The 27,038-nt window shown below is 39.7% G+C and overlaps 1 protein-coding gene across 7 annotated transcripts in view; it reads right to left on the bottom strand.

Annotated features, from left to right (window-relative positions):
• Window positions 1-27,038, bottom strand: part of PRKCZ (protein kinase C zeta) — a 157,006-nt gene that overhangs the window by 62,880 nt on the left and 67,088 nt on the right. The gene's annotated exons all lie outside the window — the stretch shown is intronic.

The following is a 27,038-nucleotide window of genomic DNA, read 5'->3' as shown; positions in this document are numbered from 1 at the left end:
CTGGTTGTAAGAGCAATCTCCTAACCAAACCAGCCTGACAATTGGTAACAACTAGGGTTCAGCAAATAATTGATTTTTTCCCCAATTTGGTGATGATGAAACAAAAAATAAATACATCCAGAAACAGTTTAGATTCATTTCAAACCAAAACTAACCCTCACGGAAACAAAAAATTAAAAAAAAAATGTTTGAGTTTATTTGAAACGAAAAGTCAATTTGAAAGAAATGTTGAAATGGTTTGTTTAGAAAAATCTGAAACAAACCATTTTGACTTTTTCAAGAAAAATCAACTAATTTTTTATTTGGCTGAAACTATTTGCTGAGTTCCTCCTGAATTCATGAACAGTTTTGGTCACCGCCAAACTGTATTCTGTTAAGTGAAACAATTTTGCTTAGCCCTAGCGGTGAACAGCACCAGATTCTGATTCCCTAACCTGCTATCCAGCTATCCTCAGAAGATTTCTGTGTGGCTAGATCCCTAACTCAAGTATCTTTAAACCCTGTAAACTTGAGTTACTTACCAACTGATCTACTATAATGTTCTTTGGCACATTATCCAGGGATATTATTTTTAAAAAAGTAATGAATAAAGGTAGTTTAGAAGATTTTTAAAAATAAAAGTGATAAGACCGTGAAACTCAAGCAAATTATTTTAATTAACAAAGGAAAACATTTTATTGCTTCTAAAAGTAAAGTCAGAACAAAAATCCAGATTATATTTAAAGAAATGGATTTATAAAATTTGTTTTCTTATGATATAGTACTGAACTCTGAAGTGGGAAGACAGTCAATGTTTAATTCTTGGCAAATTAATTCAAAATGATGTTCAGGTCATCATCTTTAAACTTTTTGGCTTTCGAGAAGTCAGAAATAAATCCTAAATGTAAACACATTTATGAAGCTTATATTATTAGAAGCTTGACTCACTTTAACAATAGTCAGTTGTATATTTGCCATTGTTATGACTAAAAATAGATGAAATAAAATGATCTTCCAACAAAAGAAAAATGTATTTAAGTCTGCATTAGCGAAAACTACTTCTGATCTTTTCTCCTGTGTGTAATGAGTGCACATTGGTACTACGTCCAGTTTTTAGATTTCTCATAGTTTGTCCTACAAAACTGAGGCAAGTTTTTCTAAAAAGGGGACAATGGATTATTGAGAAGGTTTCTGACCACGCTGGAAATTTCAGCTCCAAATCTGAAAATACGTGCACACACGTATAAATTTACCATGCAAGTAGTCCCATTATAAATTTAAGGATCAGGACCTTAAAAGAGCACGGTACCTTTAAAATTTATTTAAAAAAAAAATTAATTGCTCGAAAGAAAAAAAACTCTCTAAGAAGCTACAAGTCTCTGTATATAAGAGAGGCATCAAATCCAGAGCTGCTAGTCTAGATAGAGCCTAGATGATGGGATTATGTACCCATATGGCTATTCATGATCTACAAAAATCTAAAGCTTTCATTAAAAAGTAGTTTCTATTTTCATTATTGCAAGGGAAATATTCCATATACGAATTTAATGTAACCAGTGCAAGGCTATGTGCCTGAAACTATGGCTCAGAGGTATGAACTTCACGGCCTACTATTAATTCCAATGGTAGCTTTAAAGGCCTAATTGCACTTTAAAAGATAATCTTTAACTATTTCACTGCGCACTTAACTTTCAAATAGGGGAAAGGATTGGACATGAAGTGCACTAGTGGAAATGGGAGTTGGTTCAGAGAAGGGGGAAGAAAAAAAAATACCGAGGAAGAGGAGATGAAGAAGGAAAAAAAGAAATAAAGGCAAAAATAGCATTGGTCCTTAAGATGAGCATGTTTTCCTGTTGTGCGATGCTGAAAGCAACAAATAAAATACTGAACAAAAAAAATACGTAACTGGAAATTTAAAGGTTATATTCTACTCTTGATCTTTGGGCAAACTTTCCTGTGACAGTGGGAGATCAATTGTGGATTGCTGGGTGGGATGGTCTGCTTCCTAAAGAGTTTCAATCTTTTAGCTAACAGAAAGCGCTCTCGGAAACTGCCCTATCCCAGACATCCAGAAGCAACTGTGGATTAACAGGCTGTGAATTTGGGTAATAAATAGCAATATTCACTTTCACCAGTTCCTCAGCTTGATTCCTCTATCTCATCATAATAACCATAGTTTTATCTTGGTTGAGTCTGAGCCAGATCATTCTAATCCAAGCAGACACTGGACAAGACAGTTGACTGCACTGGGTACATGTGACAAAGATGAAAAACGGAGCACCATGTGTATATGGAAAACTCTACAACCCAAGCAACCTTATGATCTCTGACATTGGCCTCACATACAAATTCATCAGCACAGAATCCTGCAGTAACCTGCAGTGAGACTGTCCTCAGGATAGCAGGTCAATTTCACTACGCTATCCCTGTGAGACCTCTCAACAAGCAAAGAACAGTGACTTAAAAAATGACTCCATCCTCAACACAGACAGCAGCCATGTCACCATTGACCACAAAATATTGCTATCAACGGCAGCTGGCAGAGCTAATAAAACTAGTACGGACATAGGATTCTTGGTCATCACCAGAAGCTGGAGATAGTTAAGCAATGAAAACAGTGCAGTCTCCATACCACATGCAGGACAAAAACTGGATTGACCCGGGCAACAAAATCCGAAGAATTTAGCATTGCGAGAGTGGCTTCACCTATTTATTTCCAATCTTTGCCAAAAGGGGGAGATTACACTCTAAAAATAACTAGCTAAACTATCAATGTCAAAAACATTTCTTAGAGCAAGTGCCTAAGTAATTCTTCCTTATATGCATGGATTGCACCATGGGATGCACTGACCATCAGCTAGAACGTTTCTTTTGTAATCCGTCACTAAGAATATGGTCTGTATGGAGTCAGAAAATGGGGAATAGTATAACACAGAATTGACACACACTGCAGATTCTGCCTATCAAAAACAATGGCTGCAACATCTTCGAGAATACTTGGTAAACATTAACTCAAAATGAAAATGGCTGGCTCACATTTTTAGTATTCTTTTATCCACTTTTTTCAATGGTCACATTTCAGAACTACCTGTCATAGCTTTCAAGGACTGTAGAGTGGGAAGATAAGAACTGGAATGGGTGCTCTTGCTTCATTTCCTTCCTGACACCATGTAGCTGAAGACAGAGATGGGAAGCCAAAGCCTCCGACAGCACAATGGGGTGGCAGAAATTTGTAGAGGAGCAGCACTCACAGACTTTACAGTGGTAAAGAATGTTCTGTAATTTTTACCTCTAGAGAAACAACTGTAATGCAAAGTTCCAATTATCTAAATCCTCCTTTTGGTTTACGATTTTAAAAAAGGGAGAGACAGCGTAGCATCCTAGCACAGCCACATTACATTCTCTTTATTGTTTGACTACTGCTCCAGATGGATCAAAAAATGTAACAAAACCATGGAATGAAGAGATAGGAGTGAGCTAAGTAGTATGAAGAGTAGGAGGAAACTGCTGACTTTGAAAATAATGCAATGAGCCCTCAGCTACACTAGCCTTAACAGGTTTTTTTCCTTAGTCCATCAATGAGTTCAATGGTTGGCAAATCCTTTAATAAACTTTTTTCATTTTATCATATTTCACAAAAAATCCTATGTTTAAAGAAACCAGTACCTATTTTGCTACTCAATACAAAATGAAGTTTACCTGACTAAATACTCCCTACCTTCCCGTCTCCTTCCCAATACAAACTAATTTTCACTTGAAAAAGAAACTTATTGCTGTTGGTATTTCTGGTCACTTTTTGTGTACCAATACCACTGCATGCCTCAGTACCAACTGGATAGAGACACTTGTGCTTAGGACTCAAGATAGAGTTACCAACTAGTCCTGGCACATAAAGTTGCCAATAAGCAGCCACAAGGTCTGAAAGCCTCCAACAAAGGAGAATTAGGAAATGTACTTGCTGCATTCTAGGATAATGATGTAAGAATAAGGAATGCCAGTAAGTGACTGGTCTTTATTTTCTGGTTCCATTCAAATGACATTGGTCAGGGTCACAAAAGCTTATATTCCCATCATAAGGTAGAGGTTAGCAACTACTGACTCTGATGGCTGTTGGACGTAATAAAAAAACTCCATAGTACATATCAAAATAACCCTCACAAAACTAATCCAGCTAATTAATCTCTCACTCACACACACATGATGTATCGCATGGAAGTCAGTAGACCTGAATCCCTTAGAGGGACGAGAGGATTATTCTGCCTCTTAAAGGATATCTTTCAAAAATGACTATTCTTGAACTTCAAAGGTCTCTCCTGAAAACAATTTCTTCTCTGGCTCCTCCCATTTAGCTGCTAAGATAAATCAGCCTCCCTCTCCCCCAAAAGACCTAATTAACAAAAGGAGTCTGAGATCTGAGTCAGTCTCAATGTCATTTAGCCCTGATACTTGTTCCTGTTCATTGTCAGGCTCTTTAGCACATTATAATACAGTATGCATTCTCATGTTGCCGTTCCATTTTTGCCCCAGATCAGCAATTACTTTCCCCACATTCAGATCCTCAAAGATTCAGGATATGTTGTTGGATGCTTGACTCAGGTAGAATCCTGAATGAAAATCAAACACATATCTACCAGGAGTAGACTTTTGAATTTTCGTCCCATGTAAGACTTGCCAAAATCATTGGTTTTCATCCAAAACTGAAAATTATTTTGCATTTTGAAATCTATACTTGATCTCAACTGTTCTCAGAGTAGCATTTAATAGCTTTATCCAAATCTTTTGGATGTACACAAATCCTTTACTTGTTTGTTTGTATTATAATGGCCATCCTGTAAACTCAGGCAGTTGGTGTCTGAATTTCTTCTGTAACTTCTAAATAAACCATCAGGTCAAATTCAACTTGAATTTCATTGACAGTGGGACTTTACTTCGTGCATGCATTGTGGCAACACACCGGAACGTATCAATGTAACATATTATAGCCTAATGAACCCGAGACCATAAAAAGCCTGATCAAATTCTTTAAGGTGGTCTTTTGTATTCTGTTTAGTAGGCGAGTTGACCATTTATGTTTGCAAACTGTTTATCAACCCAAGGCTACATAGGACTTTCTGTTGTACTATTTTAAACTGAGCGCTCTCTCAGTCAAACATGCCACTGTGGCTTTCCTACAGGGCTCATTTTGTGCCCACTACATGAAACAAAAGCTTTTTTAACATTGGACAGTTAATCATTTTGTTTATGCTTCCCCGTGATCACACTACATTCAGCGCCATATCTGTTTGTTAAACCTTGCTTCACAAATTTATTAAAGGAGATCCAACAAACAAATCTGCTTCTGCAACATAAGAGCTTTGCCCTCTGGCTGCACGTCCATCAAAGTCTTTCCTATTTTATTTATTATTTAAATTTTATATATAAAAATCACTCTGGGCTTAGAGCAACACGTTCGCAAAATGGTTGCTTTTACTGAACGCATGACACCAGAACCCTTGTATTGGGTACCTTTGTATCATGTTATAATTAATTCCACATTTACGATAAACAAATCAAAAATGGTCTCTTGGTTTATCTTTGCATTCTGTTCTTTATACTCGGATATGATTTTTTTATTGGATGCACTTCAGTTCTTTCACTGTTTCCTCACACTTACATTTTGGAAACAATTTTGCACTAGTCCTGCAAAGATCCACGGTTCTTTGCAAAGTCAAGTACATGGTTGTTTTAACCTGAATACCAGATACATCACAAATAAGTGTGCGTCAGTGTATAGGTTAACTTTTCAAATTCACATGCTTTGTTACATATGTCTATAATCTAATAGTCAGAAGCTCTCCATGGCAGCTCATATCTTTTACATAAAATGTACTTTTCCCCCAGTGACATTATCAATGGGATAAAAATAAATCTTTGACGTTTTAATTATCTACCAGTTCTCCTTCTTTATGCTCCTCTTGGAAGATATTACACAACTCCAGTGCTGTTGGGTCTTCTGCATGTACCAGTATGGAGAATTTTACCATCTCCAATTCCTCTTTGGAAAGAAACAATCTTGTGTGAGCTATGTATAGAGAGGGCAGCCACTAGGTATATGCTTGGGCACAGACTCTTGCAACAGTAAACCAGACTTATTTATATAGTACCCAAAAGTGTGTAAGACAACAGGTCCCTGCCAGAAAGACTTTACAATCTCAGACAAAATCTGGATCAAGGATGGGGTGAGGAGGGAATCGAACATCATGGCAAAATAACCAAGCTGATGTGTGCTATGTGACATTTTGGGTCTGTATTTTATGGCACCACGTTTTCTAGGCACCAACAGCAAAAAAAATAAAATACTAACCATGAGCTTTTAGGTAAAATGCCAAGGTAATACCACCTAAACCATTTCTGACAGTCAATTGTTTATTTTTGAGTATTGAATGTAGACTGACCTATGTAGTCAGTATTAGAAGTGGCCAGGACACCTGTCCAATTCCCTACAAGAAAAGAGTTAGTAAATAATTTACATTAAACAAATCAAGTCATTCTGAATGTTGAAAAACATGTGAAGTATGTCTTCTCAAAACATGGAAAGCAAGGAAAAATGCTTGGGCCTATGAATATACTAGTATATTAAAAGAGCAGGAAATTTAAGTGGAATGTGACTAATGACATGTTCTGAAAAAGCCGAACTGTATATAACCACCCTACTGATTATCCAGATAATCTTTGGTGGAAACCTTGCATCCTTGTTGTACCACCCTAATAGAAACCAACCCTTAAAGCCATTAATATGATTAGAGTCTGCTAATACAATAGCTTAATCTGTAGCTCTTAAAAAGACTGTCCTTGGGCACCGATCTTTTTTTGGTGGGGGGGCGTGTATCTGATGCTGCTTTTGTTTTTGAAAGATGTACAGTTTGATTGCAGGCAATTAAATTTTTTTTAGACAAGTATTCTCATTCTCAGTTTCAGGTTGAAACTACAGCATCTGTGAATGTATTAATTCTGATAGCATTCATCTTTATTTTCAAAGAGAAAATCTATTGAATAAACATGTAATAAATAAAAGCTACACATTTAAACGCTCATTAGAGTTCCCACTCAGTTCAGAGCTTGGTATCAGTTCCAATGATTCAGAACCTCAACAAAAATGATGAAAAACCACGGGGCAAGTTGAATTTTAAACACTGCAATATATTTTAACCAGCTGACTGGAGTGTTCATCTGTGTGTTTGAGCCATAGATTAGCATCAGTACAGTATTGTTGTATGTTGTACATATCTTGAATAGGTGATATTAATGAATGAAAAGAACATGTCCTGGGTGTCAGATTTTATTATTGCAAGTAATATTCTTTCATTATAAATGTTTACACTTCTATACAATTTTTCAGTCTAGAAAAGATAAATCACTTGCAGCAGTACTGGTAAGTAAGTATCAAACAGAAAACCAGAGAGAGGGTTAGCAGCTCAAGCAAACATATTTAGGATCAAGTTGGGCTCAATAGTGGAGATAATAGATGCCTTTGAACTAGATGGGGATCATTAAGTATTTAAAACTTGTGGCCAGATGCTTAGCTTCAGTAACTTGGTATGGTTCCATTACTTTTAATTGATTTAGACAAGTTTTCTTGATTTTAAGGGAAAGGGTTGTTGACAGAAAAAAAAATCAGGTAGGTTTCCTTTTGTTTTCTTAATAACCAAATCCATACGATGGTGAAGATTCTGAGTGAGATCCCAGGCATATAACCTTAACAAGAAATTTAGCATATTTGGGTGTGGGGGACAGACACGCAGAAAGTAAACCAGTGTCTTGTAGAAGAGTAGCCAATGTAACAGCTGTTTTCTGGGTTTCTGAAAATGATGCTGCTCTGTGAATTATATTAATAAATTCAGATAAGCTGCACTTTGTCTCTGTCAAATTAGCCTTAAGATTCTCCATGTCTGTCTATAAATTAGACTAAGAACATAGTATCCAATGTCTATGCCAGACATAGATCTTTGAAGTTTTAAATTATTTTATCTAACAGTTCTTGTTCCTCTTTATGCTCGTCCTGGAACATATTACCCATCTCCAGTGCTATTAGGTCTTATGCTTGTACCAGAATGGAGGATTTTACTCTCTTCAACTCCTTTTTGGAAAGAAGAAATCCTGTCTGAGCAACCTACAGACAGGGCCTCCTTTCTCTCTTCAAACAAAGAAATAATGCAATTCTGTAGCCCAGGGTTTTTTGACCATTCAAAAATTGACATACTATATTTAACGTTGAGGGCCTTGAAATAAGAAGCGAGCTTTCATATGAATGTCTATTAGGATACTCTCAAGGAATTTTAACTAACAGTTTCTATGGTAACCTAGAGTCCTAAAAGCATACAGTGTCTGAGAAAACGCATTTAAAAACTATGTTTAAATAAACAAAGTTGTGACACAAACTATCAATATCTGCAATATTCAAGTTAACACTGACACTCCATCTTTAATACAACCTTCAGGCAACTAATAAAAGTGGGTTGCATTAAGCAGGGAACGAAACCCCAAGCCTCTTTCTGGGGTTCTACGTTTATGCATTTAACAGTTTTTTATTCTGTATCTGTATAGCAACTGGCACAATGGACTCCCCATATTCACGAAGGCCTCTGTGTGCTACTGTAAATACAAACAGTAAAAAACTCAGTGCTGTTCATTTTTCTAACATGCAGGAAATATGAACAGGTTTTCTTCATACTGTCTGAAGCTAAAAACCCTGAATGACACAGTAAGTTTAGAACAGCTCAGATTTTACTATATCTGTGTTGGCAAAAAATAAACCCTACATGTTCCTAGAATCTATAGTAATCAGAATCTAAAAGAATACGTTTATAGAGTTTGCAAAGCCTATTAACTTTTTAGTGCTTAGTTTAGGAAGTCTACAATGAATAAAAAAATGTTTTGACAAAACTAAATTTAAAACCTCTGGCATTAACCTTTGAAAACAAAAGAAATATACAAGCAATTTTGTTCTAAATGATATTGTCACAGCTGAGTTATCTGAAGGTATAAACTGAAAGACCGCAACATGAATGAGGACTACTGAATAACTCCTTTGTGAGCTCCTGATTTTTTTAAACACCAATAGCACGTACATGAAATGTGAAAGAAATCTGAGGAGTCGTGTTTGATTGAGTCTTAGTTTGACTAACATACCAAAAGATTAATTATATTTTTCTAGCAATTTAGGAAAGAAAATTAAAACCACTGTTTGAATTAAGAGAAAGAAGTATAAGAAGCCTTATTGCAGTAATTGTTATGAGATTTTTTTTATCTTGTTATAGCACTAATTAATATTCCAGTTCTTCACCGTGGTGCACCATGACAGATCACATGTGATCCAAAATCACTCGTGTGATGGCATACAAGAAATAATGACATGTGAGAATTAGCAAATGCTACAACTGTGCTAACCTGAGAAAACAGTGACAGAAAACATCAGAATACAAAAAAGATTTCAACAGGGACTAGATAGGATGTGCTTTACCTATAACCTATGCTTCTGTGCAATGACACAATATCTTCTACAAATATCAAAATGAAATAGTTTACCTACCAACTTGGACAAAAATGTTAAAGAAAATTAGCTTCTAATTTCTAGGAGAGCTAGGATTAGAGTAAACTGTCAGTATAATGGGATGTTCCACAGGGATAATGGTAAGGAACACTCCTCCAGGTTTGTAGAATGCCAGCTAAGCAGCTTATCTACTACTACTAGAGCCTCAGGGCTGCAGCAGGCTCAACTGCAGATGCACTGCCTTATATAATGAGGGATATAGATGCAGGGGTGTTAAGCCTTCAGATCCTCATATTTTAACTCATGCCCTCCATGTAAAGATGGATTGAGCCCCACATAGAATATAGCTCTCTTGACCACAAGAATCAGGGGCGGCTCTAGCAATTTTGCCACCCCAAGCAGTCGCTGCTGAATTGCCGCCGTGCCTGGAAGAGTGGCGGAGCTGCTGCCCCAAAGCCATCGCAGGACACAGACTGCTGCCCCAAGCACCTGCTTGGAAAGCTGGTGCCTGGAGCCAGCCCTGACAAGAATATAGAAACTCTTGTTCCCAGCACTCTGCTCTTTACAGCAAGACTGCATTGTTGCCAATGCCTAAGTAGTTTTACATACTAGCAGAGGGTTGGTTTGGCCAGGATTTGTCACCCAAGTAATTTAAAATGATCGTTCTGTAAGAACAAATCCAAAAAGAGCACTGCTTCTGAGAGCCTGAGCTAATAAAAAAGAGGAACACTAATCTAATCATCTGTAACTTTAAGGTTTCTGATAGCCAGTTCGAAAGTCCTATGAGAAGTCACCTTCTGTTCTATTGGGTATAAGAAAATGTACAGATTACAGTGAAGAAACTATTAGCTGGTCCTGTGGGAAGACATAGTAGTGAACTATGCAATAAGCAATTTGCTGTAACAGGTTTAGCCAGTTTGCCAATCTCTCTCACTTTAAAAATGTTGTCGAAAACCCTCACTTTTACAAACAATGGTGTAAAGATGTCTAAAAGTTTTAGACGAGAAGAGCTCATGTCCTACTATTCTAACCTCTTTCAGAAACTGCTGATGCCCACTATTCTCTAGGGATCCTGTGTTCACAATATGTATGTATTTACTGTAACTCTTAGAAGGATGCATATCCTTTTCTTTTATAAATATGCTACCCATGGCATTAATCTCTTTACCATTTACCTCAGATTTCATAGTATAATGGTATACTCCTGGGGGAACCCTGCATCAAAAAATTAAAAATTCTGCAAAATTCAGTACATTTTGTCATAAAACATAATATCATCACACTAGGGCCAGGGCCGTCCCAGCAACTGGCTGCAGAGCCGCTACGGCAGCAGCCGGTGTGGCTATCCCTGGGACCACCTGAGCAGCTGACCCCAGAGCCAGCTGCTTGGGTGGCCCTGGGGTCAGCAACACTGGGCACTGCAGGAATCACGGAGGTTGGGGAAAATTGCACATCCGTTACTTCCATGACCTTCACGACAGACACAGAACCCTAGCAATAATTCATTTAAACTACAATATGGAAACGTATTTCCCGCACCTCTCAGAAGCGGTGCAAAGGCTTTGGGGAGTCAGGGGCAATGGAGGAGCTGAGGGAAAGGGAAGCAATTGCTGGAAGGAACCCGGATGTGAACTTGGAGGGTTGTTGGGTGTGGGTGGAAGAAGTATGGAACAGTTTTCTCTTTCGGGTGGAGGGGGATTGTTAGAGAGCCTCGTCCACGCAGATCATGGCTGAGCCCTAGCCTCTCATTCATTTGGGCACATCTGCCTGTCCCCATATATCCCTGCACCCCCCTCAGTCACCCCTCCTTCCCCATGTGTCCCTGCACCCCCACTCAGCCAGCTCCTCCCTGCACATGAATTGTGTGTGCGTGTGCAATAGCCCAGAATTCCCCCAGGAGTGAATGGTAAGTTTTTATTGACCAAGCCTTTTTGTATTTTAATACACCTTTAGGTATTTATAGCCTTTTCTTGTGACAAAAAAAATTAACAGATTTTAAAAATAGTATTAAAAGGGGAAGACTATTTACAAAAATGGCAAAAAATACTGTAAAATACAAATGAAGGAGGCATTCAAAAAAACACCACTACGGATTTTAACAAGGAAAAACACACTCACTGAAATACATCTTTTTCTTCCTGGGCAAAACATCATACCATCAGTTGAATACAGAGCCCCAGAGAAAAGTAGCAATTAAATATTGTCCTGTTAGCATAATCTGTTAGAAATCCACTGATCAATGTATGATCAGCATTTTTAAAGGGAAACAGTAGGACTTTGCTCTTTCAAAGTCATATTGGCACAGATAACTATGGTATAGTATCAAATTCTTCAGAAACAGGAAAATAAATTAGTTTTCTGAGTGAATAGTACTGTACTATAAGTACTTGGATGTCAATATCAAACGATGCAATAGTGCAAGCCACTAGATCAGTGAAGACAATGTACTAGTACATGGAAAAGTTTAGCAGATTCTAAAGATAAATGACTGTCTTAAATCATCCCTTTTCACTCAGTTCCTTGATGAGAAATAGTTTGACTCAGCAGCAAAAAAAAAAAACAAAACACAAAATGTCACTGTAGTTAGTATTACTGAACCCAAAACAATGTTCACTGAATTTATTCAAACCTATTCTATAAAAAAAAATATGTAGCTATACTTACACTAATTATGAAATACTTTCACAATACATATATCCTTAACTACTGCTTTTCTGATCTAATTGGAATATATACCATAACTAAGTATCAGTGAAAGACTGCTCCCCCACTTGTAGCATGGCTCACCACCAAGAGAAAGAATTAATCACAAGGATTTTTCCCATGTCAGCTAATTGACTCATTAGGCAGTACCATATGGAGGCAACTTACATCATTTGTGTTCTGAACATAAGCTTATCACAGACAGGAGGAATATTAAATAGTTGATAAATTTATAAGCAGCTTGTGTTGCCATGCCTCTTATGTTGAAGAAATTCATAAACAGAGGAGCAACCACTTCCCAGATTAAAAATATTAAACCAAGTCAGAGCTTCATATGATATTATACTGAAGTAGTGTGGTCTAGTGAACAGAGAACAGGCCTGGAAAGCCCAGATTTTCAATGGCTCTGCCACTGACTCGTTGCGTGGCCTTAGGCAAGTCAACCTCTGATTCTATTTCCCTACCTGAAAAATGGGGACACCAGTATGTTTCTCACAGAGGTGTGAGGATGTATGCAAGATGCCAAAAGCTGGGACTGAACAACACAGGATGAATCATTCAATAATTTCCCTGCTTTGTTCATTCCCTCTGAAGCATTTAGCACAGGCAACTATTAAAAGATTGGATTCTGGACTAGATTGACCATTAGTCTGACCCAGATGGCCATTTTTATATTACGTTCTTATGCAAAGTCAAGGAGTACTTGTGGCACCTTAGAGACTAACCAATTTGAGCATGAGCTTTCGTGAGCTACAGCTCATTTCATCGGATGCATACCGTGGAAACTGCAGCAGACTTTATATACACACAGAGATCATAAAACAATACCTCCTCCCACCCCACTGTCCTGCTGGTAATAGCTTATCTAAAGTGATCATCAAGTTGGGCCATTTCCAGCACAAATCCAGGTTTTCTCACCCTCCACCCCCCCCCCCCCCAAACTCACTCTCCTGCTGGTAATAGTCCATTCAAAGTGACAACTCTCCCTACAATGTGCATGATAATCAAGGTGGGCCATTTCCTGCACAAATCCAGGCTCTCATCCCACCCCCCTCCCTTTTTTTTCTTCTTCTTCTTCTTCCTGGGGACACACACACAAACTCACTCTCCTGCTGGCAATAGCTCATCCAAACTGACCACTCTCCAAGTTTAAATCCAAGTTTAACCAGAAAGTCTGGGGGCGGGGGGGTAAGGAAAAAACAAGGGGAAATAGGCTACCTTGCATAATGACTTAGCCACTTCCAGTCTCTATTTAAGCCTAAATTAATAGTGTCCAATTTGCAAATGAATTCCAATTCAGCAGTTTCTCGCTGGAGTCTGGATTTGAAGTTTTTTTGTTTTAAGATAGCAACCTTCATGTCTGTGATTGCGTGACCAGAGAGATTGAAGTCTTCTCCAACTGGTTTATGAATGTTATAATTCTTGACATCTGATTTGTGTCCATTTATTCTTTTACGTAGAGACTGTCCAGTTTGACCAATGTACATGGCAGAGGGGCATTGCTGGCACATGATGGCATATATCACATTGGTGGATGTGCAGGTGAACGAGCCTCTGATAGCGTGGCTGATGTTATTAGGCCCTGTGATGGTGTCCCCTGAATAGATATGTGGGCACAGTTGGCAACGGGCTTTGTTGCAAGGATAAGTTTCTGGTTTAGTGGTTCTGTTGTGTGGTATGTGGTTGTTGGTGAGTATTTGCTTCAGGTTGCAGGGCTGTCTGTAGGCAAGGACTGGCCTGTCTCCCAAGATTTGTGAGAGTGTTGGGTCATCCTTTAGGATAGGTTGTAGATCCTTAATAATGTGTTGGAGGGGAGACAGGCCAGTCCTTGCCTACAGACAGCTGTAGCTCACGAAAGCTCATGCTCAAATAAATTGGTTAGTCTCTAAGGTGCCACAAGTACTCCTTTTCTTTTTGCGAATACAGACTAACACGGCTGTTACTCTGAAACCTGTCATTATGCAAAGTCCTGTCCTGTATGTGCTAAGTACTATTATTTTGTTCTGACACTTTAAAATAAAATTATTTTGTTCTAATGACGCTTTAAAATTTAAGTGTAATTTTCTTATTACAAAAGAAATATGGAACTATGCACTCTGAGTCACCCCATCTGGATTACTAAATGTTTGCAGTCTATGTTAAATGAGGCATGGATCAAATTGGACTTTTGGGCTTCCAAAACAGGATAATTCCTTTGCATTTACTTGGACTATTAAATATAGAAAATCAGATCCAAGAAAGAAAAATACAGCACTCAACCATGTTAACAAAGAGTACATTCTACATGTTAATGAATGACGCTACACTATGTAGTAAAGCCTCAGGAGGCTTTTCCACCAATTTCAAAAATCAGAAGTCTGACCCAATGTCTCTGATTTTCAAAGAGGCAATCTCATGATTTCTTAGAGTAGGCAACATTGAAAACATCCCAAGTAGAGGCAAAGTGACAAGAAGGAAAGGAGGAGGTTCAAGACAGCTGAACATTTTAAATGCCAAAAATGTTTTTGGCATTAAGTCAAAATAAGGGTTGAGAACATCTTTTCATCTTATGAGAAAGGGAAAATTAATTAACAGAGGTTACAATTCACTGACCTTCATACAGGAAGTTAATCATTGTCATTAGAGAACATCTTGAAGGCTAGCTAGTTTTAAAAAACATGGCAGACAGCAAGTTTTCTGGAACAGAGAGCAAGTAGTCTAGTCTCTCGCAGCAGCCTTTTAGATTTCATGGAATGAAAATATGGAAAAATACTTGACTAAAGGCATAAATTAAGTTGCACTGGAACTCTGGCAGTCAACTGAGAGTTTCCATTAGTTCGTAATTGGATAACCTGCACAAACAAAGACCCTCTGGCCAAGCTGCTACCTAAAGTGAAGTAGGATCTAGGCGACTGATTCTTACTTCCCTTTGGGGAAAAAAGATTAAACAATGCAAAGGAATATCTTGGGGTCTACTTTCTGATGGGCAGCATGAGAGATTAGCTGAAGATGACCACATAGATGAAAGAACGCCCATTTACTGAACATCACAATTGCTAGCCCTCTTGCTGCAGGTCCAGCTTCACTGACAAATGTTTTGTCGACAATTTTCATTGCTATCTTCCAATCCACCTGCATTATGGTTATTATTTAAATTACAGTAGTTTCCAGAAACCCCTAATCAGGATTAGGGCCATGCTGTGTTCACTGCTATACAGACACATTAAGAAAAGGCACTGCCTACTCTAAGGCAACCCTAGGGCATACACCCAAGACAAACCTAATGACGGAGAACAAATCTTCCGTCTAATATGGCCATGGAGCCCTCGTGTCTTATAATCCTTACTCAAAATTTGGACTCCAGAGATAATGTATGTCTATTCTCTGATATACTATCTATGCTGCCCACTCTATGATCAATTTTCCCAAGCAAGTCTGAGATGACATTAATTGCTTCAAAAAAAAAATGAGTGGCCCTTTGTGTATCAAGTGAAATGAAGCATCAATATATAGACAGAATGCCTGTAATGCACAAGAGCTGGAAATCATGCACTAATGGCAAAATACAGTCAAATGTATATTGCTGACCCAAATGACCTCCTCGGGGATTATAAATGTGAGTAAAATCACTGGGATTTCACATCCTCATCCATGTTACAGTCCACTCGTCCTAAGGAAAAATCCTTGAGTATAATTCTAAGCACTTCTCCCTGCGTTCATGAACAAATATGCTTTCCAGGGGTGCCATAACGTAAGAATTGTCATACTGGGTCAGACCAAAGGTCCATCTGGCCCAGTATCCTGTCTTCCAATGCCAATGCCAGGTGACTCAGAGGGAATGAACAGGTAATCAGTCATCAAGTGATCCATCCCCTGTCGCCCATCCCCAGACTCTGGCAGACAGAGGCTAGGAACACCATCCCTGCCCATCCTGGCTAAAAGCCATTGATGGACCAATAATCCATGAATTTACCTACATCTTTTTTGAACCATGTTATAGTCTTGGCCTTCACAACATCCTCTGGCAAGGTGTTTCATAGGTTGACTGTGTGTTGGGTGAAGAAATACTTCCTTTTGTTTTAAACCTGCTACCTATTAATTTCATTTGGTGACCCCTAGTTCTTGTGTCACAAGGAGTGAACAACACTTCCTTATTTACTTTCTCCACACCAGTCATTTTATAGACCTCTATCATAACCCCCCTATTCATCTCTTTTCAAAGGAGAAAAGTCCCAGTCATATTAATCTCCCCTCATATGGAGGCCATTCCATACCCCTAATAATTTTATTAGAGAAGCAATATTAAATAGCATAGTGTTACATGAGGAAGAAGAGAGGAGTTATCACAAAGATTTTCCAACATTTTTTATATTTTTCCCCTCATATCTATTTACATAACATCTGCAATATTCATATACTCCTTGAAACATCATTGTCTTCGAAGTAAGTACTCTAATGCTCTTATTAGAGCAGCAAACACACTATGTTATCAGTCTAATACTTATACTTTAAACAGCCCTGGAACAAGACAGTTTGAATGAACAAAGGAGAAGGACAATGCTGATAATGAAACAGATTTTAGTTATCTTTCAAAAAGCTTTTCTGTGGATATCAACCATTTATTAACAATACCTCATCCGTGTTCTATTTATTGTTGGGATCAGTTAAAAATCAAAAATGAAAACTCTCCACCAAACTTTTAGACATCCACCTTGCCACCATTGGAGGCGGGTATGGTGGGGGAGTGGAATCAGCAGGGGAAAGAATCAGTGCCACAAAATGATGACACTAAAGCAGGGGTGGGCAAACTTTTTGGGCCGAGGGCCACATCTGGGTGGGGAAATTGTATGCGGGGCAGGAGGTGCAGTGTGCAGGAACAGGCTCAGGGCAACGGATTGGGGCAGAGGAGGGGTGTGGGATGTATGGGGGCTCAGGGAAGGGGGTTGGGGTGCAGGAGGGATGCAGAGTGTAGGAGGGGTGTGGATTGCGGGATGGAGCTCAGGGCAGGGAACTGGGGTGCAGGGTGCAGCAGGGGGCTCAGGGCAGGGAGTTAGAGGGGCGGGGTGCAGGAGGGATTCGGGCTCCGACCCGGCACCACTTACCTAAAGCAGCTCTGGGGTGGCAGCGGCATACACCGGGGCCAGGGCGGGCTCCCCTGCCTTCCTGCCCTGGCCCCATGTCCCTGCACAGCCCCCTGGGGGGGTGGAGGCACAGGGCTCCACTCACTGCCTTTGCCATGCCTCCAGGTACCTCCCCCAAAGCTCCCATTGGCCATGGTTCCCCGTTCCCGGCCAATGGGAGCTGCGGGGTGGTGCCTGGAGACAACAGCAATACACAGAGCCCTCTTCCCCCCTGGGGCCGCAGGGATGTGGTGATGGCCGCTTCCGAGAGCGGTGCGGGGCCTGCGGCACCATGGTGGGCAGTACTGGGGGCCGGATCCAAAGCCCTGAGGGGCTGGATCCGGCCCATAGTTTACCCACCCCTGCACTAAAGCCTTGACATCCATGACTTCAGATGAACGAATCCATTTTGAAAGGAACTGAATAACAGTCAGAAATCACAAATTAGTTTTGAAGCAACTACTATAAAGGCCTTTATTAGGGAACCAACAGATGGACTCTGTAGAAACTGATGTGGGGCTTCTGGAAATCAAACAAGCTTTACAATTTGTTTAAAAAAAAAATCAAGGCATTAACCCATACCCACCAACTCAATTATTCATAAAATTAAGAGGTTTATTAAAATTGCATGGAACACTGCAATTTCCTTTCCTCCAGACCACCACTAAACCCAACTACCCTATTCAGATGTAGGCACCAAATGGTATAAAAAAATCAGGGGCCAAATTAAACTGTGGCGTAAGTACAATGTCATGTATGTCAATGGACTGTCACATCAAGACTAAATTTAGTCCTCAAATTATAAAGAGGTAACACTTCCTCATAAGAAAAGTAGTAATCATCAGTGCATTAGGTCACGATTTGCCACCTTTTGTTCAATATTGTCCATTTGCCAGTCCCTACGTTTTATTGAACTTCTGTTTCTATAGCTCCAAATCAATTATTTATTTGGCCAAATATAAGAATCATCCTAAAGAGCTGAACTACTATATAGCTTGTTAAGAATTCACAAATATTTCCTTGCTGCTAAAAATTGAACACCGATACTTTTGATTGCTGCACACAAATCACTATCCAAAGAAAAGTTATGCACGTTCTTTCTAGGAAATGTCATTACATCAAGATCAATGTAGATGAAGATCAATCAGATGACATGTAACAATTAGAATCAGACTCTAAGGTCAGAAGGAACCACGACCATTATCTAGTCCAGGAATGGGCAAACTATGGCCCAGGGGCCGCATGTTTTAATCCAGCCCTCGAGCTCCCGCTGGGGAGCAGGTTCCAGGGCTTTACTTGCTCCAGCCAGGGAGCAGGGTTGAGGGCTTGCCTCGCTCCATGCAGCTCCCAAAAGCAGCACCAAATCCCGCTTCTGGCTCCTATGCATAGGGGCAGCCAGGGGGCTCCGCACGCTGCCCCCACCCCAAGTGCTTGCCCCCACAGCTCCCATTGGCTGGGAACCATGGCCAAAGGGAGCTGCAAGGGGGGCACCTGCGGACAGGGCAGCACACAGAGCCATGTGGCTGCGCCTCTGTGTAGGAGCCGGTGAGGGGACATGCCACTGCTTCTGGGAGCTGCTTGAGGTAAGCACACTCCAGAGCCTGCACCTGACCCCCTCCCGTGCCCCAACCCCCTGGCCCACCCCCCGATACCCCTCCCGCCCTCCGAATCCCTCGGTCCCAGCCCAGAGCACACACCTGCACCCCAACCCCAGCCTGAAATCCGCTCCCACACCCTGAACACCTCATTTCTGGCCACACCCTAGAGCCCTCACCCCCTCCTGCATCCCAACCCCCAATTTCGTGAGCATTCATAGCCCACCATACAATTTCCATACCCAAATGTGGCCCTCGGGCCAAAAAGTTTCCCCACCCCGCTCTAGTCTGACTTCTGAACATTTCAGGCCACAGAACGTCACCCACCCACTACTGTAATAGACCAGCCACTTAGCCAGAGGTTAGGGAAGTCCTCAAAGACTTCATGTTACAGAGAATCCACCATTTACACTATTTAAACCTGCAAGTGATCTGTGCCCCATGTTGCAGAGGAAGGCGAAAACAGCCAAGTTCTCTGTCAATCTGACCCAGGGAAAATTCCTTCCCAGACCCAAATACAGTGATCAGTTAGACCCTGAGCATGTGGGCAAGGCCCACCAGACAGACATTCTCCATATTAACTCAGAGCCTCCCCATCTAGTGTCCCATCACCAGCCATTGGGAGTTATTTGCTACTAGCCGCTGCAGATCGGCAACACGTCATTGTAGACAATATCATACAATCCCCTCCATAAACGTACCAAGCTCAGTCTTGCCAGTTAGGGTTTTTCGCCCCCCTCTGCTTCCCTTTGAAGGCTGTTCCAGAACTTCACTCCTCTGATGGTTAGAAACTTTCATCTAATTTAAAACCTAAACTTGTTGATGGCCAATTTGTATCATGTTCTTGTGACCACATGGGTGGTCAACTTAAATAACTCCTCTCCCTCTCTGATATTTATCCCTCTGAACGCTTTCGGAATATTCACCATGAAGAGCTATTTCTTGCTACTCAGAGATCTCACATTTGTACTTCCTACTGTACCTTTAAGACCATCCAGACTGGTCATTCATTCAACAACCTAGGTGATTGCTTTCTAAAGGATTTCTAATCACCACCACATTGATTAGCTAGCAATTTTCAGGTGTGTTACCACAGAATGTCAAATCAGAACTCAGTTGTCCCCAAAACGTAATTTTTTCCCCCCAAACTAGTAGCACTGAGGACAAAGTTTTCCAACATGGTGCCTAAATTTGACACTTCAAATAAGTGAATTGATTTTCAAAGGTCCTGAACACATGTAGCTTCCAAGGACATGAATCAATACTGTCTTTACTAGAGGTGTTTTGTTTTTGACCTTAAATTGTTTAACACATTTGGCCTTGTGTTCACTACCAAAAAGGGCATGTTTTTATAGTAAGCTAACTAATACATTAGTTATCTAGATGTAAAACCCTAGTGGAGATAAGACTCTTTAGGTTTCATTGCTGTAATTGGTGAGGTCGGCTGCAGGTGGGGTAGGGTGAGGCATACCATTGACCTCACCTTGCTATATCACTAACCACAGGAAACCTGATTATATTCAGGTTGATTTCCCACCTCCAATTAAAGGGGGGAAAATTGTAAAGTGTAATTCCAAGATCTCAATCAAGAATGGAATTGCATTTCACCTATTCTTTGTTATACACGAGGCCTTCAATCTTTCTTTATATTTCTGGATTGATAGTAGAAGGTCTCATTTCTCCCTAACACTACTGCAGCAAAACTAAAATACATCTTGTATTAATATAGAAGTGTATTTCAGAAATTCTAAAGAAGATTGTAGAGTTATCAATCATGCAGAGAACACACCTTCTCTAGCACAGTTTTCTACATCATTATCTAGCTGCTTTAAATCTTACATCAAAAATTACTAACAAATTTGTGCTCTGCTGGGGAAGGAAGACAATCTCAAAACTTAACAAAACAAAAAGTGAGACAAATACCCATTTTTTCCCCTACTCCCAGTTTGCTTCTGTCACGTACACATTGTACAAGGTAGCTTGTAGGGCTGCTCCTAGCTGATCAGGCTCTTGTACCAGATATGGAAAGGTTTCAGAGCTCCCTTCCAAGAGATCTGTTCAATTTAAGACTCTCTGATGCACTGCCAGAAATGGCTGTTTTAAGCTTAAGATAAGGTATTAGAGAGACAAGGTAAATAAGGTAATGTTTTATTGGACCAACTTCTGTTGGCAAGAGAGAAGCTTTCAAACCACCCAGCGCTCTTCTTCAGGTCTGGGAAAGGTATTCCGAGCATCACAGCTAAATGCAAGATGGAACAGATTGTTTAGCATAAGTAGTTAGCACATATTCTAAAGGGTCAGTCAAGGTAGATTTCAGAGTAACAGCCGTGTTAGTCTGTATTCGCAAAAAGAAAAGGAGTACCTGTGGCACCTTAGAGACTAACCAATTTATTTGAGCATAAGCTTTCGTGAGCTGCAGCTCACTTCATCCGATGCATACTGTGGAAACTGCAGAAGACATTATATACACAGAGACCAGAGACCATGGTCTCTGTGTATATAATGTCTTCTGCAGTTTCCACAGTATGCATCCGATGAAGTGAGCTGCAGCTCACGAAAGCTTATGCTCAAATAAATTGGTTAGTCAAGGTAGAGTGGCCCATTAAGGTGTGTTACACACACCTACTGAACAGTATACAGTTTAGCATTTCATTACTGTTTCTAGAAGAAAGGGACCTTTGAGGAATGATAAAATGGGGATTTTTTTAAAAAAGTAAACTTTAAAAAGCTCTATTTATCCACAAAACAGAAAAATAGATACTCTATCAGCAGCAGTGCACTGCAAGCACAGGCCTCTATCCTAGCATATACTCACCCCCACATCTCAGTGGTGAAGAGGTAGATTCAAACTCTATGCCAGTTCAACTCCTACAATACAAATCCATTTGGTTTAGCTTCTTTCATTCAAAGCGTGTTCCCAAAATGCTTTACAGAGTTAAAAATAATGAAAGCATTATCCTTGGTTCCTCTGAGACAGACAATTAAAACAAGCTGTAATGACATCTTTATGACGTGGATACCAGCCCACTAAGAACTGAATTGTTCTAATGTTTTTTTAATGGTTCCATTACTGCATTAGTTGAAATCATTAGTTGCACGAAGAGGACTAAGTAATTCCTTCCTTCATCTGTCCCACAACATAGGCACAATTCAATTTTTTGAGGAATTCTGGATTTTGTTGCTTCTAGGCTCAGGCACACTAATTCCAGGTCAAAATCCTACTTTGCTTAATTAGGGGGACAGTTAAGTGAAGTCTTCACTTCCAGGCTCTTCTACAGCAGAAGCATAAGAGAATTTCAAAACATTCCCATTCATAGGTGTCTACAGGTTTGGAGTAGAGTTGAAAAGCAGCTAACAGAGAGAATGGGAAATTTTCTTCCACAAACTCATAAGAGTTCAACCTCCTAGAAAATTCTGCTGAGATTGAAAATTTTGCATATCATTCTTTTAGAGACTCAATAGATTATCCTCCTGCTTTAAGAGCCTGTAGCTTCTTTGAGCCTTCTATATTTCATGCCAAATGCTGGTATCCCTCAGAGGAGGGCAACAAAATAGCATCACTGATCATACAATGGCACTTGTGAGTTCTGTAAAGCTAAGCGAAAGGAGGCTCAATGGGTATTTGACTACCTAATCTCAACCCACAGGAGACAGGTGAATGTTAGAGCTAAATGTAGTAAAGGTACAAAATAAAGTAACAATACATAATTTCCAAGAAGCAGTATCACATATGATGTTACTACATGAAATATTACCCAATATGATATTAGGATGACAGTCTAGGGGAAATATAGCTTTCTCACCCACCAAATATAGTCTATGCATACCTCAGTCACCTGTTTCAGGCAAAAACAGAGAACAAATGGGCCTTACTCTATAGCCTGAAGTTTAAACAGGCAGGCTCTGTTGGACTAGTAAAAGTGGTTATTCCAAAGCCAGAGATCCTCTAATTTAATAGGTAATTTATTAATTTATTTTTGTAATCAGTAAAATGTGTTTAAAAATAAACTTCATGTCCTACTGTATTATAGTTAAATATCACAGTAAATATACTGTCACAAGTCATTCTGGCATGACACAAAATAAGATGGCCAAAACTCCAAATCTATATAACATGTTAAAACAAAAATCCATTAACACTTCCAGTTAAATTACTTCATTATATATCTTTTGTTTCAGAGTGCTTGAAATTCCACTGCAGTTTTGGGTTTTTAAAATGTGGCTTGCAAAAATTCAGAGGACTACCCTCATGGGGGAACTAAACGTATTAGCTAGTAGACACAGAAAGAGCACTGTGTTGCATTCTCCTGCTGCTGGGAAGGGGAACCAGTTTTACAGAATGCTGACCTGGACACTGTTTGGAGGCCTGGCTAGTACAGGTCCGATAAACGTGAATCTCCAACCCCGGCATGGTAGAAAGGAAAATTAGATTTTTGTCTCTTCCCTCTATCTAGAGCCTTTTGGTCACTGCCAGGGCACGGGAGAAAAAAAATACAAGTGGTCTGCTATTTTACCCTTCCCCGGCATCCTTTTTTATGGGTCACCCTCTAGGATTACCTCTGCTCCTGCCACTATTTGGTGCTACCTACAGCTTTCCTAAGCAGCAACAGCAGCATTAAATGGGAAGTATTTCTAACAGTTTCACTGCTACCAACAAGATTCTGATATTCATTTCACCATTCTGTATTTTAATAAAGCTATGAGCAACAAGAAAGTGACTGAAGTAGTCTGTAGAAGCTGAGAGACAACACTGCATTGCTTTACATTCAGGCCACTTTTAGAAGGTTTATCTTTGCAACTATATGAGAAGAATTATTTCTTCCTTTAATCAAAACTTAAATTCTGCAGAAATTGATGTCTTAAGCCCAATACACTTGCCAGAGAAAGCTTCCCAACTCTGAATTAGATGTGCAGGGAATTTTTTCCCATTTTGCGCTAGAAGTTCAACTTGCTTTTGAGAATACAGGGGGGAAAAAAACCCTAGTTAGAATACATTTACTGTAATGTAACTACTTCCATTATTTTCTTAAGAGGTTATGTCCTTCCAGTTTGATTTCCACAGAAATAAAAATACTGAAACTGCATGTAAAGCAGAGATGCTAAATCTAAAGCAGATAGCTGCCTCTACACAATCCATGGAGTGGAACAGTTCTCTGTCTCTGTTGTACAATTCCCCCCTCTGTTGCTAAGTTCTGCAACTGCATCATTAATGGCAATATACAATGCACCTTGAAGTTTAACTAATAATTATGTTTCAAAGGCATTCTAATTGATTCATATTTTACTTTCGCCTTTTAAAATTACTTACAGAAAAAACAAAGTGGTAAGGGGAAAAAATACATGTAGAACAAAAAGTGTGACTAAGGCATACACTATTTTCATAGTGTTTTGAGAAACTGACAGCTCACTGTTCACCCCAAACTATCACATTTACAGAATGGGGTCATGTGTCATTTTGAGGGGTCATACGTTGTACAATATTATGCCTTACTTCTCTATTAAGATACTAGTAAAGAGTATAAAGGACATTAGATAGATACCTTCACTTTAAGTAGAGTCAAAAGTAATCCAGGGTTTTAATTTTTGTCTGAGAGTTACAGGAAATCTCTTCCATATACTCTTTCAAATGAAGTGAGGAAAGGGGAGAATTTCACTATATTTCTGGAGCAGCTATTTCTATAGCATTTCAGCAACAAAAGAATGGAGGGAATCCAAAAGTTTGTTGGAGAGACTCCCCTATCCAGCTACTTGTCCACAGTACCTTACTGATATGGAGTTGAAGTCTTATTTTAAGTAAACAGGGAGATTAAAATCCCAGAAGAAAACAGACTTGCTATTTAAATAAATACTAACATAACTCGTTGGCAATGTAAGTGTGAGGAATATGAAGAAACAGATTAAGTTTACTTTTGACAAAGTTTAGTAAAGCAAAAGCTTTGCGGAAGACAGTACAAGAATTCAGAAGCAGTCTAAAAAAATCTGGTTTACACCAAGTAGCACATAAGTTGTAACAATTTGTCAATAAAAGGTTTTTCCTCCATTTTAATGCTATAAATGCTTTTAGCAATTCAAAAGTATTTTTAAATGAAAAAATTTATGCAAACTCATAATACTAAGCAGAGAAACGCTGTTACAATTGATCACTTCTCAGAGATTAACGCAATGATGTAAGAGCACATTATATTGCCTGCCAACTGCACAATTAGAGTGCTCAGTTGTTTTTTTTTAAAAAAGCGTTTTGCTGAAGAACAAACAAGTGAGCTTTATTTAAAAACCAACACTCACAAACTGTACATGAAAAGAAAATGAATCTTTACATTTCCAGTCAACTCTAATATTATAATTCTAAATGTGTTGAACAGCCCTGCAGAAGGACTTCAGAAAAACGGAGGAAACCATCTCCAGCACTTAACATATTCCAAACAGACCACCTCAAATAAGAAATCATCACATGCTCCCATACACTACAGGGGGAACATGCAGAAAACCTGTTTACCTTCTTGGTTCCAGGAACCACCCCAAACACTCCAAGAAATCTGTTATCTGCAGCCATATTCTGTGTTCCAAGGAGAAAGTTCAGGATAGATACACGTTAAAACACTTAAAACCACCTTCAAACAAGGACACTCCATCAGAGAAGTACATTGCATCACGGAACGGGTCACTCAGATGCTTTGAGGAAAAAATAACCCTCCATCCACACACCCTTAGTTGTCACCCAACACCCCAAACTGGAATCCAAATGGGATTACAACCTACACTTGATTGGGACCACATCCTGAAAGGAATCTCTCTCAAACTCCCTCTTCTGGACTTCAAACAATCTCCCAAACTCAAAATAAGCAGCAAGCTCCCCACAAACCAGGGCATACCAAGTCAAAGCAGCACCAGACCCAGACAGAGCAGATGAAAAACCCACAGACATATCTCCGCTGCTATAAATAATCAACCCCTCAACACCTTTCAAGATTAATTGTCCTACACATGCTTATCACATATGGTGTACCTCATCCAACACACTAAATGCCCCAACAACTATGTGGGTAAAACCAATCACTGTACTGTCAAATGAAACAACTGAAAAGTGAACAACTCAAACTGAAAAGTGAGTATTTTTGTCTTTTATCACCCATGGGAGAACACTTTTCACAAAACAATCATTCCACAGCTAACCTCCCAGTCCTCATCCTCAAAGGAAACTTGAGTATCACCTTCAAAAGACGAACCTCGAAGCCTAAATTCATAACTTTGCTAGACACTAAAAATCATGATTACATTACAACAATCTATTAACCCCCCATTTTTGTTTTATGACTGTAGAGGTGTTAATGGGCAACTTCACCTTGAATGGTCTCTTGGAATATGTGTTAGCTACTTATGCTAAACAATCTGTTCCGCTTTGTACTTAGCTGTGACTCTAAGGGCATGTCTACACTACAGCCCAAAATCAACTTCTGTTAGGTCAACTTACAATCAGTGCAGGAATTACTGTGGAGGCTGATGTCCATATTACTCTCCTTCTGTCAGTAGTGAGCGTCCTCACCAGAAGCGCTTCCACTGACTGAAGGGGGGAGCAGTGTGGGGAGGCTGAGAGCCCTCCATGCAGCTCCCAGCCGGGAGCAGCCACACCGAAGTCTCACCTCCCTGAACAGGGAGCCTCCAGGCAACAGACTTTCTTGTCTAATAGAGCCGTGAAATTGACAAGACAGCAAACAGCTGAAGTAAGTAATGCAGCATCTACACAGACACTGTGTTGCTCTAACTACACCGACGTAAGCCCTGTGCTTCCCATGGAAGTGGAGTTATGATGTTGGTGCAGCAGGGCACTTACATTGGCAGGACAATGTAGTACGTACACTGACATAATTAGGTTGATGTAAGGCCGCTTATGTAGACCAGACCTGAGTATACATCTTTCCCAGACCTGAAAAAGAGTTCTCTAACTTGAACGCTTGTCTTTCATCAACAGAAGTTAGTCCAAAAAAAGACCCTGTCTCTCTAATACTACAAATAAAGATAGGCTGAGTGATTGTTATGTACACATGCCCTGCAGTCTGGAGGAGTTCTCTAAATTATGCTGTATCTCTAAACATTTGTCAATTTCCTGAATAACTACATTCAAATGACATAAAA

Source organism: Lepidochelys olivacea (genome assembly GCF_965140295.1).
Source record: "Lepidochelys olivacea isolate rLepOli2 genome assembly, chromosome: 18".
In the NCBI taxonomy this organism is placed as follows: domain Eukaryota; kingdom Metazoa; phylum Chordata; order Testudines; family Cheloniidae; genus Lepidochelys; species Lepidochelys olivacea.
This window is presented reverse-complemented; position numbering and strand designations above follow the sequence as displayed.